Source organism: Amblyomma maculatum, chromosome 9 (genome assembly GCF_055883805.1).
Source record: "Amblyomma maculatum isolate TAMU_Amacu chromosome 9, ASM5588380v1, whole genome shotgun sequence".
NCBI classification, from domain to species: Eukaryota; Metazoa; Arthropoda; class Arachnida; order Ixodida; family Ixodidae; genus Amblyomma; species Amblyomma maculatum.
The window spans coordinates 89,365,767-89,378,010 of record NC_139352.1 but is presented as its reverse complement, the minus strand read 5'-3'; positions in this window follow the sequence as shown (position 1 = coordinate 89,378,010).

The following is a 12,244-nucleotide window of genomic DNA, read 5'->3' as shown; positions in this document are numbered from 1 at the left end:
AAGCTATCCCGACCGTGCGAGCATAATCGGCGACCGTTTTAGCTCCCGCCTGGAGAGCGGCTTCCATCTCACCAAGATTGCCGGTCATGGAGGCGAAAACCTAGGCGTCCGTGTGCTGTGCGATGTAAGTGCACGTTAAAGAACCCCAGGTGGTCGAAATTTCGGAGTCCTCCACAACGGCGTCTCTCATAGCCTCAGTCGATTTGGGACGTTAAACCTCAAAACCAAACAAAACAAAACAAGTACACTTGTTTATTTGATGAAGACGAAAATGAATTTAGGCGATGGTACCGCTGCCCCGACGGGGTGGTGCAGTGGTGAGACGCCCGACTGAACCTGATCTTGGCGGCTGCGTTTCGATGGAGGCGAAATGAAGAGGTGTCCGTGTGATGTGCGATGTCAGCGCATGTTAAAGATCCCCAATTGGTCGAAATTACTCCTTAGCTCACCATTATGGATCCTCTTTTTCTCTTTCCATTTTAACTCCAACCTTTCTCCCTTCCCTTACGGCGTGGTTCAGATGTACACAGACACAAGTGTGACAGATACGGCGCCTTTCCCTTCCTGTGAATCACTTATTATTATTACATTATTATTATATGATACCGCGCTCATTGACGCTGTTTTGCCATTATATTTGCAGAAAAACTAGCTCAGCCTCGTACTAGGTATTTTTGACGCTTTGATATTTCGAACATACCGGAATAAAAACAATTATGCTTCTACTGAACGTCAAGATTGAAAGCTTTCAATTTAGGCCCATATGAATTCCTCCAAAATCCCAAGGAATTCGCATTTTTATTTATAATTACCGGGTTTTTTATATTTCTGAGCGTTGTTACGTAGATGTTGTCCGCCTTCCTGTACATGCCACCTACACAGAGTACGAAAATGTACCTAGACATTTAAGTGCGTAAATACAGAAGGCATCAGCGGCGCTTGAACTTGATTTACAGGATAAAAATGGCGCAGTATCTCAAGGAAGGGAGGAAGGTGGGAGTGAAAGAATACAGGGAGAGCGAATTAAGTGCCGTGGTGGAGGGATACGATCTACCAAACTTTCGCCTCATCGCAATTTAGTGGTCCAAAGGCCCTCGACATTTCTGCGCATGTCAAAGACGGCAGGAAGATGTGATTCCTATTGCAAAATCCAGCGCCCCAGCGTCCCCGCATCATACCTGATGATGGGCCCAGTATGATGCGGTAGACTGGGAGCACTTGGATGCGGCACACTGGCACGATTGTGGTGGTAAGAACATTTATTAGCTATACATGGGCCAGGAGGTATGTTTGGAGTAGCTCATCAGGAACCGGTCCTTACAAGTACTAGGTGGAGGCCCATAGGTTGGGACACCAGTGGCGATTGCCGCCGCTCGGGCGCGCCCGACTAAGGCTTATTGGGCCTGTAAGTAGTGTGAGCCGAGCAGGATCGCCTCCCAGTCCTCCCGGGTTGCGTGGCACGCTCTGCACTGGTGGCACTGGTCGTCAGGTAAAAAAAAGGCTTTGGATAAAAAGCAAAAACTAAAAAGGCACGAAGCACCTAAAATACAATCAAAAAGCTGAAAAATAAAACAAAGAAACACGTTCTAGAAGAACCGCTTGTTCCGTAGCGCTTCGCGCTAACTGCTCCGCCACGCCGACAATTGTTTTTTCTTTATTCCATGGAAGTACTTGGAGCTAATTTAACAAGGTTGAATCTCGCAACCTGTCATATACAGGCTCATCAGCATCGAGCTCTCACTTTGGCCGCACGTCTAACCTTCCGGACACATACGTCTCTCATAGCCTGAGTTACTTTGGGACGTTAAAACCCCACAAACCAACCAACTAACATATACATGTATCTAGTAAATGTAAACAGGCAGGTGGTCAATAATGCGTAACATATACCCCCGCGCCATAGCACTGTTCTCTCAACAGAGACTTCGATGAACGTGGTCGCTCTGCGTGTCGATATAACATGCAGGTAAATGGTGCCTCAGAAGCCTCCATTGTTGGCAAATATCATATAGTCTAGGGCGTAATATCAATGTCCTTTTTGAGAGTCGTTTGGAGAATGTCCCCCTCCAAAAAACCTGCATCACGGCAATGTCCCACCGGGATGGGGCAGTGGTAAGACGCGCGACTACTATGCCGAAGTTCCTGGGTTCGAACCCGACCACGGCACCTGCGTTTCGAGGGAGGCGAGACGAAGTGGCGTCCGTCTGCTGTGCGATGTCAGCGCACATTAAAATGCCCCAGGTGGTCGAAATTACTCCGTAGCCCTCCACTACAGCTCCCTTTTCTCTCTTTCCAGTTTCACTCCCACCTTCCTTCCTTCCCTTACGGAGCGGTTCAGGTGTCCACAGAGCTAGTGTGATAGATACTGCTCCTTTCCTTTCCTGTGTACCAATTAAAAAAAATCACGGCATTACACAAAGTTTCTGGCTGCTGACACAGGCGAGTCCACAGACCATGACACAAAAGTTCATTGTGCACGAAGGCACGTTTTAACAGGTATTGTTGACGTGTGAAGTTTAAAAAAGAAACATTTGCGGCTGATTATATACGCATCCTGTGAGCCCGCTTTAATACACTATTATCTAGAAAGGGGAAGTAAGGCTGCCAATCCCACAACTGGGAACATTGGAAATACTTTTGCATGTCATGTCATGGCTGCAATGATAATGTTGGGACTTCATATTTCAAAGTGTGCAGGCCATTGCTGCCACTCTAACAGTTATAACGTTTTACCATTGGAGCTTGCTGCCTGCTTTCCCGATTTGCAACTAATGTTCTCGATGTCTATGAGCACTACATTGTGTGCTGAAATCATTTTAATATCTGGAGTTTCACAGCGCTGGAAAATTTAAAAGCCCCACCTCCTTGGTCATGCTCAGCTACTGTGGACGTAATTTTGCAGAAGACGGAGCTGTAGCACAAACCTTCAAGAAAGAAGGTGCGAAAAAGCTTCAAAACCGGCAAGGTACCATTTTGCTGGTACCTAAATCTTATTTGTATGTAAACATTTCGGGAAGCGTGGCGATGACCGAGGGCTTGGTTGGCTTACACGTAGGGTAACAGTGAGTGCAAAAGCTTGACAAACACCTAAACTATTATGCGTTACAAGCGCTGTGCGTTGCTTTCTTTCATGGACCCATGGCTTGGTAAAGTACACTATTCCTCGTTTTAATTTTTTTAGAGCGCATCTCTTTGGCAGCCGTTCCTGGGTTTCACGGCGTCGTCGGCGTCGGCCTCGTAACCAGTTCCGCCCCCCTTTCATCCCCCCCGTTCGAGCCGGCGCTTTGGCCACCAGAGCCTCGCAGGAGGAGGGGGGGGGGGTACACTCAGCGGCGAATGATGGGGGCAGGAGCGTGCGCAGCTACTGGAGCACACGAGGAAAAAAAAAAGGGGGTCGCCGGAGGCAGCGCTAGCAGCGACTGACACGTCGCTAGCTAGTCAACACAACGTGCTGCGTAGAACACCGTCGCCGCCATGCAGAAAGAGGAGACCCCCCCCTCTTCCTGAGTGGAGGCGAGGGTTCTCTCCGGTTGCGGAAACGCCGACCCGCTCCGCAAGTATACGGGCGCACCGAGACGACAGGTCCGAGGGGGATACAATAGCGCTCGCATCCTTCATCCGCAGAAAGCAACCGTACAGCGGCGGATCAGGGTGCGTGCATCCCGTTCTCACTCGCTTCCAGGCTCGCTTCACTCGCTAGCATCTGTTCGTTGCGCAACGTTCCTATGGACCCACGCGCTGCCTCCCGCAACCTCCCGATAACTCAATTGCTCTCTTCATTTCTCGGACCACAAAGCTTCTTTCATGAGAGCCAAGAACTGTTAGTGGAGTGTTTCTTGAAGGAATACCTGTGAAAAATTAAAAAAAAAGTATGTAATTGTGCTTATGTGCCTTGCTCGAAATCCTTGCCTCTTTTTTTCTCTATTGGTTCACGGGAAAGGAAAGGCGCAGTATTTGTCACATTTGCTCTGTGGACACCTGAACCGCGCTGTAAGGGAAGGGAGGAAGGTGGGAGTGAAAGTGGAAAGACAGAAAGGGGAGCCGTAGTGGAGGGCTACGGAGTAATTTCGACCCCCTGGGGATCTTTAACGTGCCCTGACATCGCACATCACATGGACGCCTCTTGTTTTGCCTAAATTTATCGAAAAGATGAAACAGCTGATGAGCTGCGCTCAAATTTCGAATTAGGAAGTAACATAATCGTGGGCATTTTTTTCTCCTTGCTGTTACTAGGCTGGTTCGTTTGGTTGGTTTGTGGGGTTTAATGTCCCAAAGCGACTCAGGCTATGAGACGCCGTAGTGGAGGACGCAGGAAATTTCGACCACCTGGGGTTCTTTAACGTGCTCTGACATCGCACTGCACACGGGCGCCTTGCTTTTGGCCTCCATTGAAAAGCGGCCGCTGAGGCCGGGATTCGATCCCGCGTCCTTGGGCACAGTAGTCGAGCGCCGTAACCACTGCACAACTCCGGCAGGGCTGTTTATACTAGGCAACGGAGCGGTCTACAAGCGCTGATGCGTAGGCCCTGTTTCGAGCCTGCAATTGAGTCTGCAGTGAACATTTTGGCAACAATCACCGTGTTAGTGAGCTGTTAAGTTTGTTATGGATTTAGCCAACATTATTCAATTCGAGAGTTAGTTGTACGTTAACTGCCAGTGTGTTATGAATTTATCAGAGCCGCGCTGGTCATGGTCACTATCGAAACGCCCGAAACGACGTAACGGAACATGGGAACTCTCCACAAAAGATATGGCCGTTGTTTTTTATACAGGTGCTCAACGACTTCGAAGCCAGAAGCGCTTACTTTAACCATATTTTGAATTTCTCGCCTTCCAGTTTTCGAACGTCCGCCAATTTTCAAAAATATACAGGGAACAGTGTGGCCCCAGCGCACACACAGCGCTTCCAACAGTGCATCGTGGATGCCAGTGACCAACCCAGCGTTTTTTTTCCATCGTAACAGCACAACCATTGTCTTCCTGCACTTGTCCAGTGAATCTCGCAGACCTCCAGTGTCCAGAGCAAACTCCGCGCGATACCAGCACGAAAAACTTACTGGTTTCGTAATGGAAGACACTGGTTTCTGCAATGGGCACGAGTGGTATTGAGAGAGAAGGATGGGGGTTGGTATGGTCTGCGTTTGGAGACAGCACCATAGGCATTGCTGTCGGGGTGTGAGGGAGGACTCAGGTCGGTGGCTGGGTATATTTGCCTTTCGGCACAAGCATTCGTCATGAGTTTAGCGAACGTATGCGCATGCCCCTTTGAAAAATCCCCCGTGAGGTCCGCTTGCGCCCCGTTTCTAGATCCTCGGGCTAAAAAATTGGCGACCTCATTGCCGGGTTCTTCAAAGTACCCGGGTATCCAGATGAGCTCAGTGCTGCAGGAGTGGGTTTTGGGTCAGTATTTGCTAGGTGGCAGGGTAGACTCTGCCCCTAGCACAATTTAGCAGTGCAGGTTTTGAATCACTGAGTACATAGCAGGCACTGGAGCTGCCGAGCGCAAAAGCTATTGCTATCTCTTCTTCCTCCGGGTTAAACCCCTTGATTAATTGGAGAGTAGCTCGAGGTGTAAGCAGCCGCAGTGGTTCTGTCCTGGTTGCATGCCGCATCGAGCCGTAGGGTGTGCTGCGTATCGGTGTACCGAACACGCAGGGTCTTCCCGTCGTTCACGAATGTGTTAGGGGTGCGTGTTACGAGGGAGTGGTCGAATCCGTAACCTTTCGCGAATTTCATTGGAGAGGGCTTATAAAGAGTTATAACAGGGGCTCAAATTTGAATGCAGGGGTGCTGCCTAGGTGCAGATATTGGGCTTGGAATTCCGCATGGATGAATTCTTGTATGGTGGCATGTACAACCAATTCTGCCAAGCGTTCCTGGTTGGTGGTTTTGGGCAGGCAGAGCACTGCCTTAGTAGCTTGTCTTATAGAGTTTACATTTTAGGTTTCGGTCACACTGAGTTTGAGGTATGGGGTAGAATACAGTAGTCTACCCGTAGTATAAGCTTGTATTACTCGCCGAGTATCCGCTTTCCTAACTCCGTAAGCTTTACCTGACACTACGCGTGGCTGCTTACGTGCTTTGATTGTTTAAGTATTTTGCCATCTTCTTAGAGGTAGAGACGAAGGATGCGAAAGATTCACTCCAGTTGGATCTCTCTAACCTATACGCAGATTCTGATGGGGGTGTAATTTCTACCATGTGGGGGGATCAAGTTCTGAATTTTCTAATGTGCAGGCGAGGCCTACGCGACATGTACGAACGGAATGATCTTTACCAGGAAGCAAGGTGTTGGTGGTTAACTGAGGATCGGTAAAAGGTTGTCACATTCTTTTAAAATCAAGCCAAATAGCAATTCGGGAACGATAGACATGTTTTTGATACATATACCAATTATGTTTGGCCTCTGCATAAATTCGTTGTAGGCATATGACTGCGCTTAGATTATGTCAAAAAGCAATTACTCCCTGTTTGAAATCGACTCTTTAGGTGCCTCCCCAAAATATTGGTCCGAACACCATTATCAATTCACACTCGCTATAACATCTGATCTGCTGACAGTCCTGCTTAGGTCAGTTGGTAGAGCGACTTCCCCAGACAGCCGGGGGTTTCGCGTTCGAACTCCAGCAGAGCGCGAATTTTTTTTTAATCGCAATGTTTCTCAGATGTCTCTATAGTTTTCTTTGTAGCCGTATGAATGTGCTTGGGCGGACGTCATTGCCTATTTACTCCCTTATTATATGCCAATGTCCTACGCTTTCACATCGACACATCAGGTTGTACAACTCTCATTTAGGGTCATCGTCTCAATAGTCAATTCCTGATATCACAGTTTATTCCAGTGCCTAGTACATGATATTGGGGCTACTCTTCCCATGAATATAGTTTTTCGAAGGCTTATTAACCCAAAATATAAATGTATATTTCAGTGGCAAATCCATTTTGTAGCTATCACGTTTACTGTGTACCAATAAAAACACCTATTTTCTGTCATTATCGCTTACCATTTTCAGGCGTCCGTATGCCGTGGTGTTGAGAAGTGAACAAGCATCACAATAGAGGGTAACGAATTTAATGAGCCATGAATGCAAACTCCAAAATGAGAGTATCGAAATTAATATAAAACGCAGTGTGGGGAATGATGTTTGCGCTAGATGTACTCAAATAAGTTTTTCCTGGACGTCGCACCAGAAGCTGCCGCGATATTAAAGGACACGGTAAATGGCTTCGTGCCGGATCCTTCATCTGCACAGTCTGCTCTCGGGCAGTGCGCATAAGAGCATGCCGAAAATCGCTGTTGTGGAGCGAGACTACGCTGTCTTGAGGAATTGCTGTTCAACAGCTGCAACTTGCACTCCTTTAGGGGGGTCAGGAGAGCCCAGCCAACCGGACCTTGTTATGGCGGTAAGAAGAAGAGCCCTCTTGAATTGCGGCCTCGTGCACCGATCCATCTTACAAATGCCACCTTTCCACCCTGCGCACGCGGAGGAAAAAAAAGTAATAAATATCTTTTGGCAAGAAATTTTCAGGACCAACTACAGTGCCAATCCGCTCCGTGTTTACTGAAGCGAGCTCAAGCGCAATACAAGCTAGTGCAAGGGTACCAAAATAAAAACAATTATGCTTCTACTGAACGTAACAGAACAGAACACCACCGTTGGTCAAGCCAGTGAAGTGGGCTATTCATAGTTATTTACTATTAGGTGTGCTCGAGCATCTCAGAGTATAGAGATCCAAGAATTCTAGAACGCAGGAAAACAGGCAGCGTTGGTTCCATGTGGTCTAACAGGTAGTGTAACACCGACACTACGTTGCGTGTGCAATTCTGGATAATCCTATTCCAGGATTTTTCTGACACGCGCTCACATTCCCCATTGTTGCTGCACTCCACTAGCCCGAACAGCGGATTTCTTCGTGGCATCAAACGTCTATCTCTTGGTGATTTCCCAGCTGTCTCACCCAACTGCAAACTAAAGATATTTAGTTTATTTCAAAGCCGGGGTTTTAAGCTTCACATTTGCTGCGACAGTCCTCTTAATATATGTGGCTGAGTAAGGTATACTATGGTTGCAAGGCAGGTTGCAGGAATATACACAATTTATTTAGTGAGGAAACTATTCAGTAGGTAAAAAATACTCCACATTTTCACTGTGTAGTACACCTCCGTAGCTGGATAATGGCGTCGGAGATGCTTAAAGATTGTATGAAGCGCTCAAATTTATTGGGCAGTGAACAGTCTCGTTGCTAGCATACAGACACTTCTGGAAGTGGTATGTTTTCAATACATTGCAAAACGTTTTATGTAATTTGCATCCTGGGCTCTAATACATAGGTAATGTGAGAAAAGTGCTAGGTCTATGTCAAGACGTTTTCTGGAGATTCAGTTTGTGTGGAACTGGAGACATGATTCGGTCTATTTTGCGCTGATGGTATTGATTGTCTAATGAGAGGATTAAGTTCAAAGGCTGAATAATGCTCTAAACGGGAAGATAAAAAGGTAGCCTAAAATATTAAGCTCGAAGCTAAATTAATATTCAACAGCAAAGAACAACAGTTTACAATACGTAGCGAAGCATTGGAGGTGTTAGTGGGATATGTCTACAGACGACAGGCACTAACCGCAGATCCAGGGCATGAAATGAAATAACCTGGAAAACGAGATTAGGATGCAGCGCTTGTCAATAGTACTCACATAATAAGAGTAACACCTTACGGTTATCGTTTAAGAGGAACAATGCATCGTACAGGTACTCGTCATTGTTGTTAAACATGGAGGCTAATAGAAATAAGGTTTATTAAAGATATGAAAATGCATAGATCCATGGAACAGAAAATATTAGACGTCACTTTGAGATAGGAAGCGTGCAGAGTGGGTCAGATAAAGAACTGGAGTTAATATTGTACTATAATTCAACTAGACAATTGCTGGACATAATGCGAAGTGAAGATACCATTTGCTCGGTAAGGTCGACACATCTGGCTCTAAGGGAAGGAAGTGGGCGGCAGAAAAATGAGTAGGTGGATAAAATTACGTAATTACGAAGTGTCAATTGTGGAGCAGCTTGAACAGGACTGGAGTAATTGGACAGAGTAGTTGAAGGCCTTAGCCGAGCAGTGGGTACATTACGGGTGATGATTATGGCGAATATACTACGCCAACCGTACATTATTAATGGGACAGAAAAGAGGCTGACAAGTCGCTGTCTTCCATTTGTCCCCAATGTGATGCACTGTGGCGCACTATGTATATTGCCACGTATGATGAGGAACTGAAACAGTTCCTTAGGCAGCCTGCGATAACCAGAGCACTTCGTTCTCTTCGTATTTACTACATGAGAGAGAGAGAGTAACAACCTTCAATGCCAAAGAGTAATAATTAGGACATGTCGGCCTGGCATGGCCCCAGGTGGGGGCGACGCTCTGGGCCCACGAGACAAGCGCCAGCTGCGTCTTCTTGTCTAAGCGCGTAATAAGTTCGTTCCAGCTCTCCTCGGAAGGAGCTGGCAGTAAAGTACGAGGGGGTTCTCTCCCCCTACATCCCCAAAGGATGTGTGCCAATGTGGTCGTTACTGCACAGTCGCGATTGGGGCAAACGGGGTCGTAGTCCCAGTCCGTAATCAGTGGAAATCTCGAATAGCTGTGAATAGAATTTGTTTGAAGTTTACGCAGCATGGTGGCCTGCACTCTGTCAAGGTCAGGATGGGTTGAAGGGAAGCGTCGTCTCGTCTCTCTGTGTAGGTTGGTGATTTTGGCAAAAGTCAAGGGGGCCTCGGCGAAGGCCCCACCGGCTCTAGAATATGTTGAACTATCCTATCCTCAAGAGAAGAACTGTCCCGATTCTAAAAGGATAGAAGGGAAAAGAAAGGGGACCGAAAAACAGAGTACAAGGGACCGAAAGAGCGTCACGCAAAAACATTGCGTTTAATGCGAGTGACAAGGTTTCAGTATGCGGACGTGCACAATGTGGACTGAGCAGCCCGACACTGCGAGCGGAAAGTCCATTCAAAAAGGACTTATACCCCTGTCAAGCGCGCAAAATAAAGTGCACTTACGGCGGGTGTTCCTACGAAAAGTGCACTCTACCGCTGCTAAACAGCGTAACATAAGTGCACTTGCCAAAGTGTGCACTCAGGTCGGAGTGCGTTCGCAAAACAGACTTCGAGGGCTGAGCGCATAGCCTCGCCGGCAGATATTTCTTCGTTGAACTATCCTATCCTCAAGAGAAGAACTGTCCCGATTCTAAAAGGATAGAAGGGAAAAGAAAGGGGACCGAAAAACAGAGTACAAGGGACCGAAAGGGCGTCACGCAAAACCATTGCGCTTAATGCGAGTGACAAGGTTTCAGTATGCTGACGTGCACAATGTGGACTGAGCAGCCCGACACTGCGAGCGGAAAGTCCATTCAAAAAGGACTTATACCCCTGTCAAGCGCGCAAAATAAAGTGCACTTACGGCGGGTGTTCCTACGAAAAGTGCACTCTACCGCTGCTAAACAGCGTAACATAAGTGCACTTGCCAAAGTGTGCACTCAGGTCGGAGTGCGTTCGCAAAACAGACTTCGAGGGCTGAGCGCATAGCCTCGCCGGCAGATATTTCTTCGTTGAACTATCCCATCCTCAAGAGAAGAACTGTCCCGATTCTAAAAGGATAGACGGGAAAAGAAAGGGGACCGAAAAACAGAGTACAAGGAACCGAAAGAGCGTCACGCATAACCATTGCGCTTAATGCGAGTGACAAGGTTTCAGTATGCTGACGTGCACAATGTGGACTGAGCAGCCCGACACTGCGAGCGGAAAGTCCATTCAAAAAGGACTTATACCCCTGTCAAGCGCGCAAAATAAAGTGCACTTACGGCGAGTGTCACTTACGAAAAGTGCACTCTACCGCTGCTAAACAGCGTAACATAAGTGCACTTGCCAAAGTGTGCACTCAGGTCGGAGTGCGTTCGCAAAACAGACTTCGAGGGCTGAGCGCATAGCCTCGCCGGTAGATATTTCTTTGTCACAAATATATTATGTAATAAGATATGTATACAAGTTGATTTTACGTGTTTTGTACATATTTACATTTGATGAAATGTTTTATAACACCGACGGGCGAAATATGAAATAACAAAAACGTGATGTAACCACGTACGCAACTTCCACATTATGAGTGGTGCGCCACTGAGGCGACGCCATTATCAGTTAACAGGCGGTGGTTATTGTTTATGGTGTTCGTTGATAAGGGGTCTACGAATCATGGCCCGGTGTCAAATTTTAAGCATTTTTTGAATGTTTTACTACTTTGAAAAGCAGTTCCCTGAACTTTGCGCTTGGAGGTTCCAATTTCTTTCTTTAAAACATGCTTTTCAGTTGCTAGTTTCGTACCAACGAGTGCTTATGCGAGTGCACTTCGCTTTCCCGTTTAGCACTGCGTAGCATAAAGTTTCTTTCAAGCTGCGAAGTGCACTCCGCGGAAGTGCACTTTAACTTGCCCGCTTGACTGGGGCAGCACTAAGGCAGCGAAAGAACCCGTAGAGGCTAAAAGCCGATAGAACAGTTTCTTGGATTGACCTCTATGCCGGATAGGGGTTCATACCGGGATCTCCTCACCATGACGATATTCGACATCCGGGTGACGGAGGATGTATCACTGGGCATCATGCTTTGTTGCTGATAAATGCGAAGCCTAACCAGTCGGCGAGCTTATTCGTCTATTTCAGTGAATTATTTGGCGTCGGCCACGGAGGCAGCTGTGGCATTTCGGAGGAGCATAGCACCCAGCAGGGTAGTAACACGCGTCCCTGAAAAGGGCGGAATGGTGCGTAGCCGGCAGTTTATTGCATGCACTGTACTGTTATATGCAAACATAACATGAGGCAGAACAGTAGACAAGTTTTTGTGGTCGATGTCTACGTAAATGGATCCTATCGATCAGGGTTTTGTTTAGGCATTCCGTCTGTCTTTTCATCTTGGATGTTAGGCGGTACTTCTCCAGTGAGTTTTGAAACTGAGCCCCATTACTTCATCTGCTAGCCGTGCATAAATGTGTTTCCGCGGTCACTGATAACTGCCGGAGTGCCACGACGGTGCATAATTGTTTTGGTACAAACAATTGGCCGAGTTCGGCAGCAGTACCAGGCTGGAGGGCTTTTGTTTCGCCATCACGTGATAAATAAAAGGTGGCAATAATCCACCGGCGCACGTGAGATGAAGTACGAAACGGGACCAATAAGTCGATACTCAAATGATGAAAAGAGATT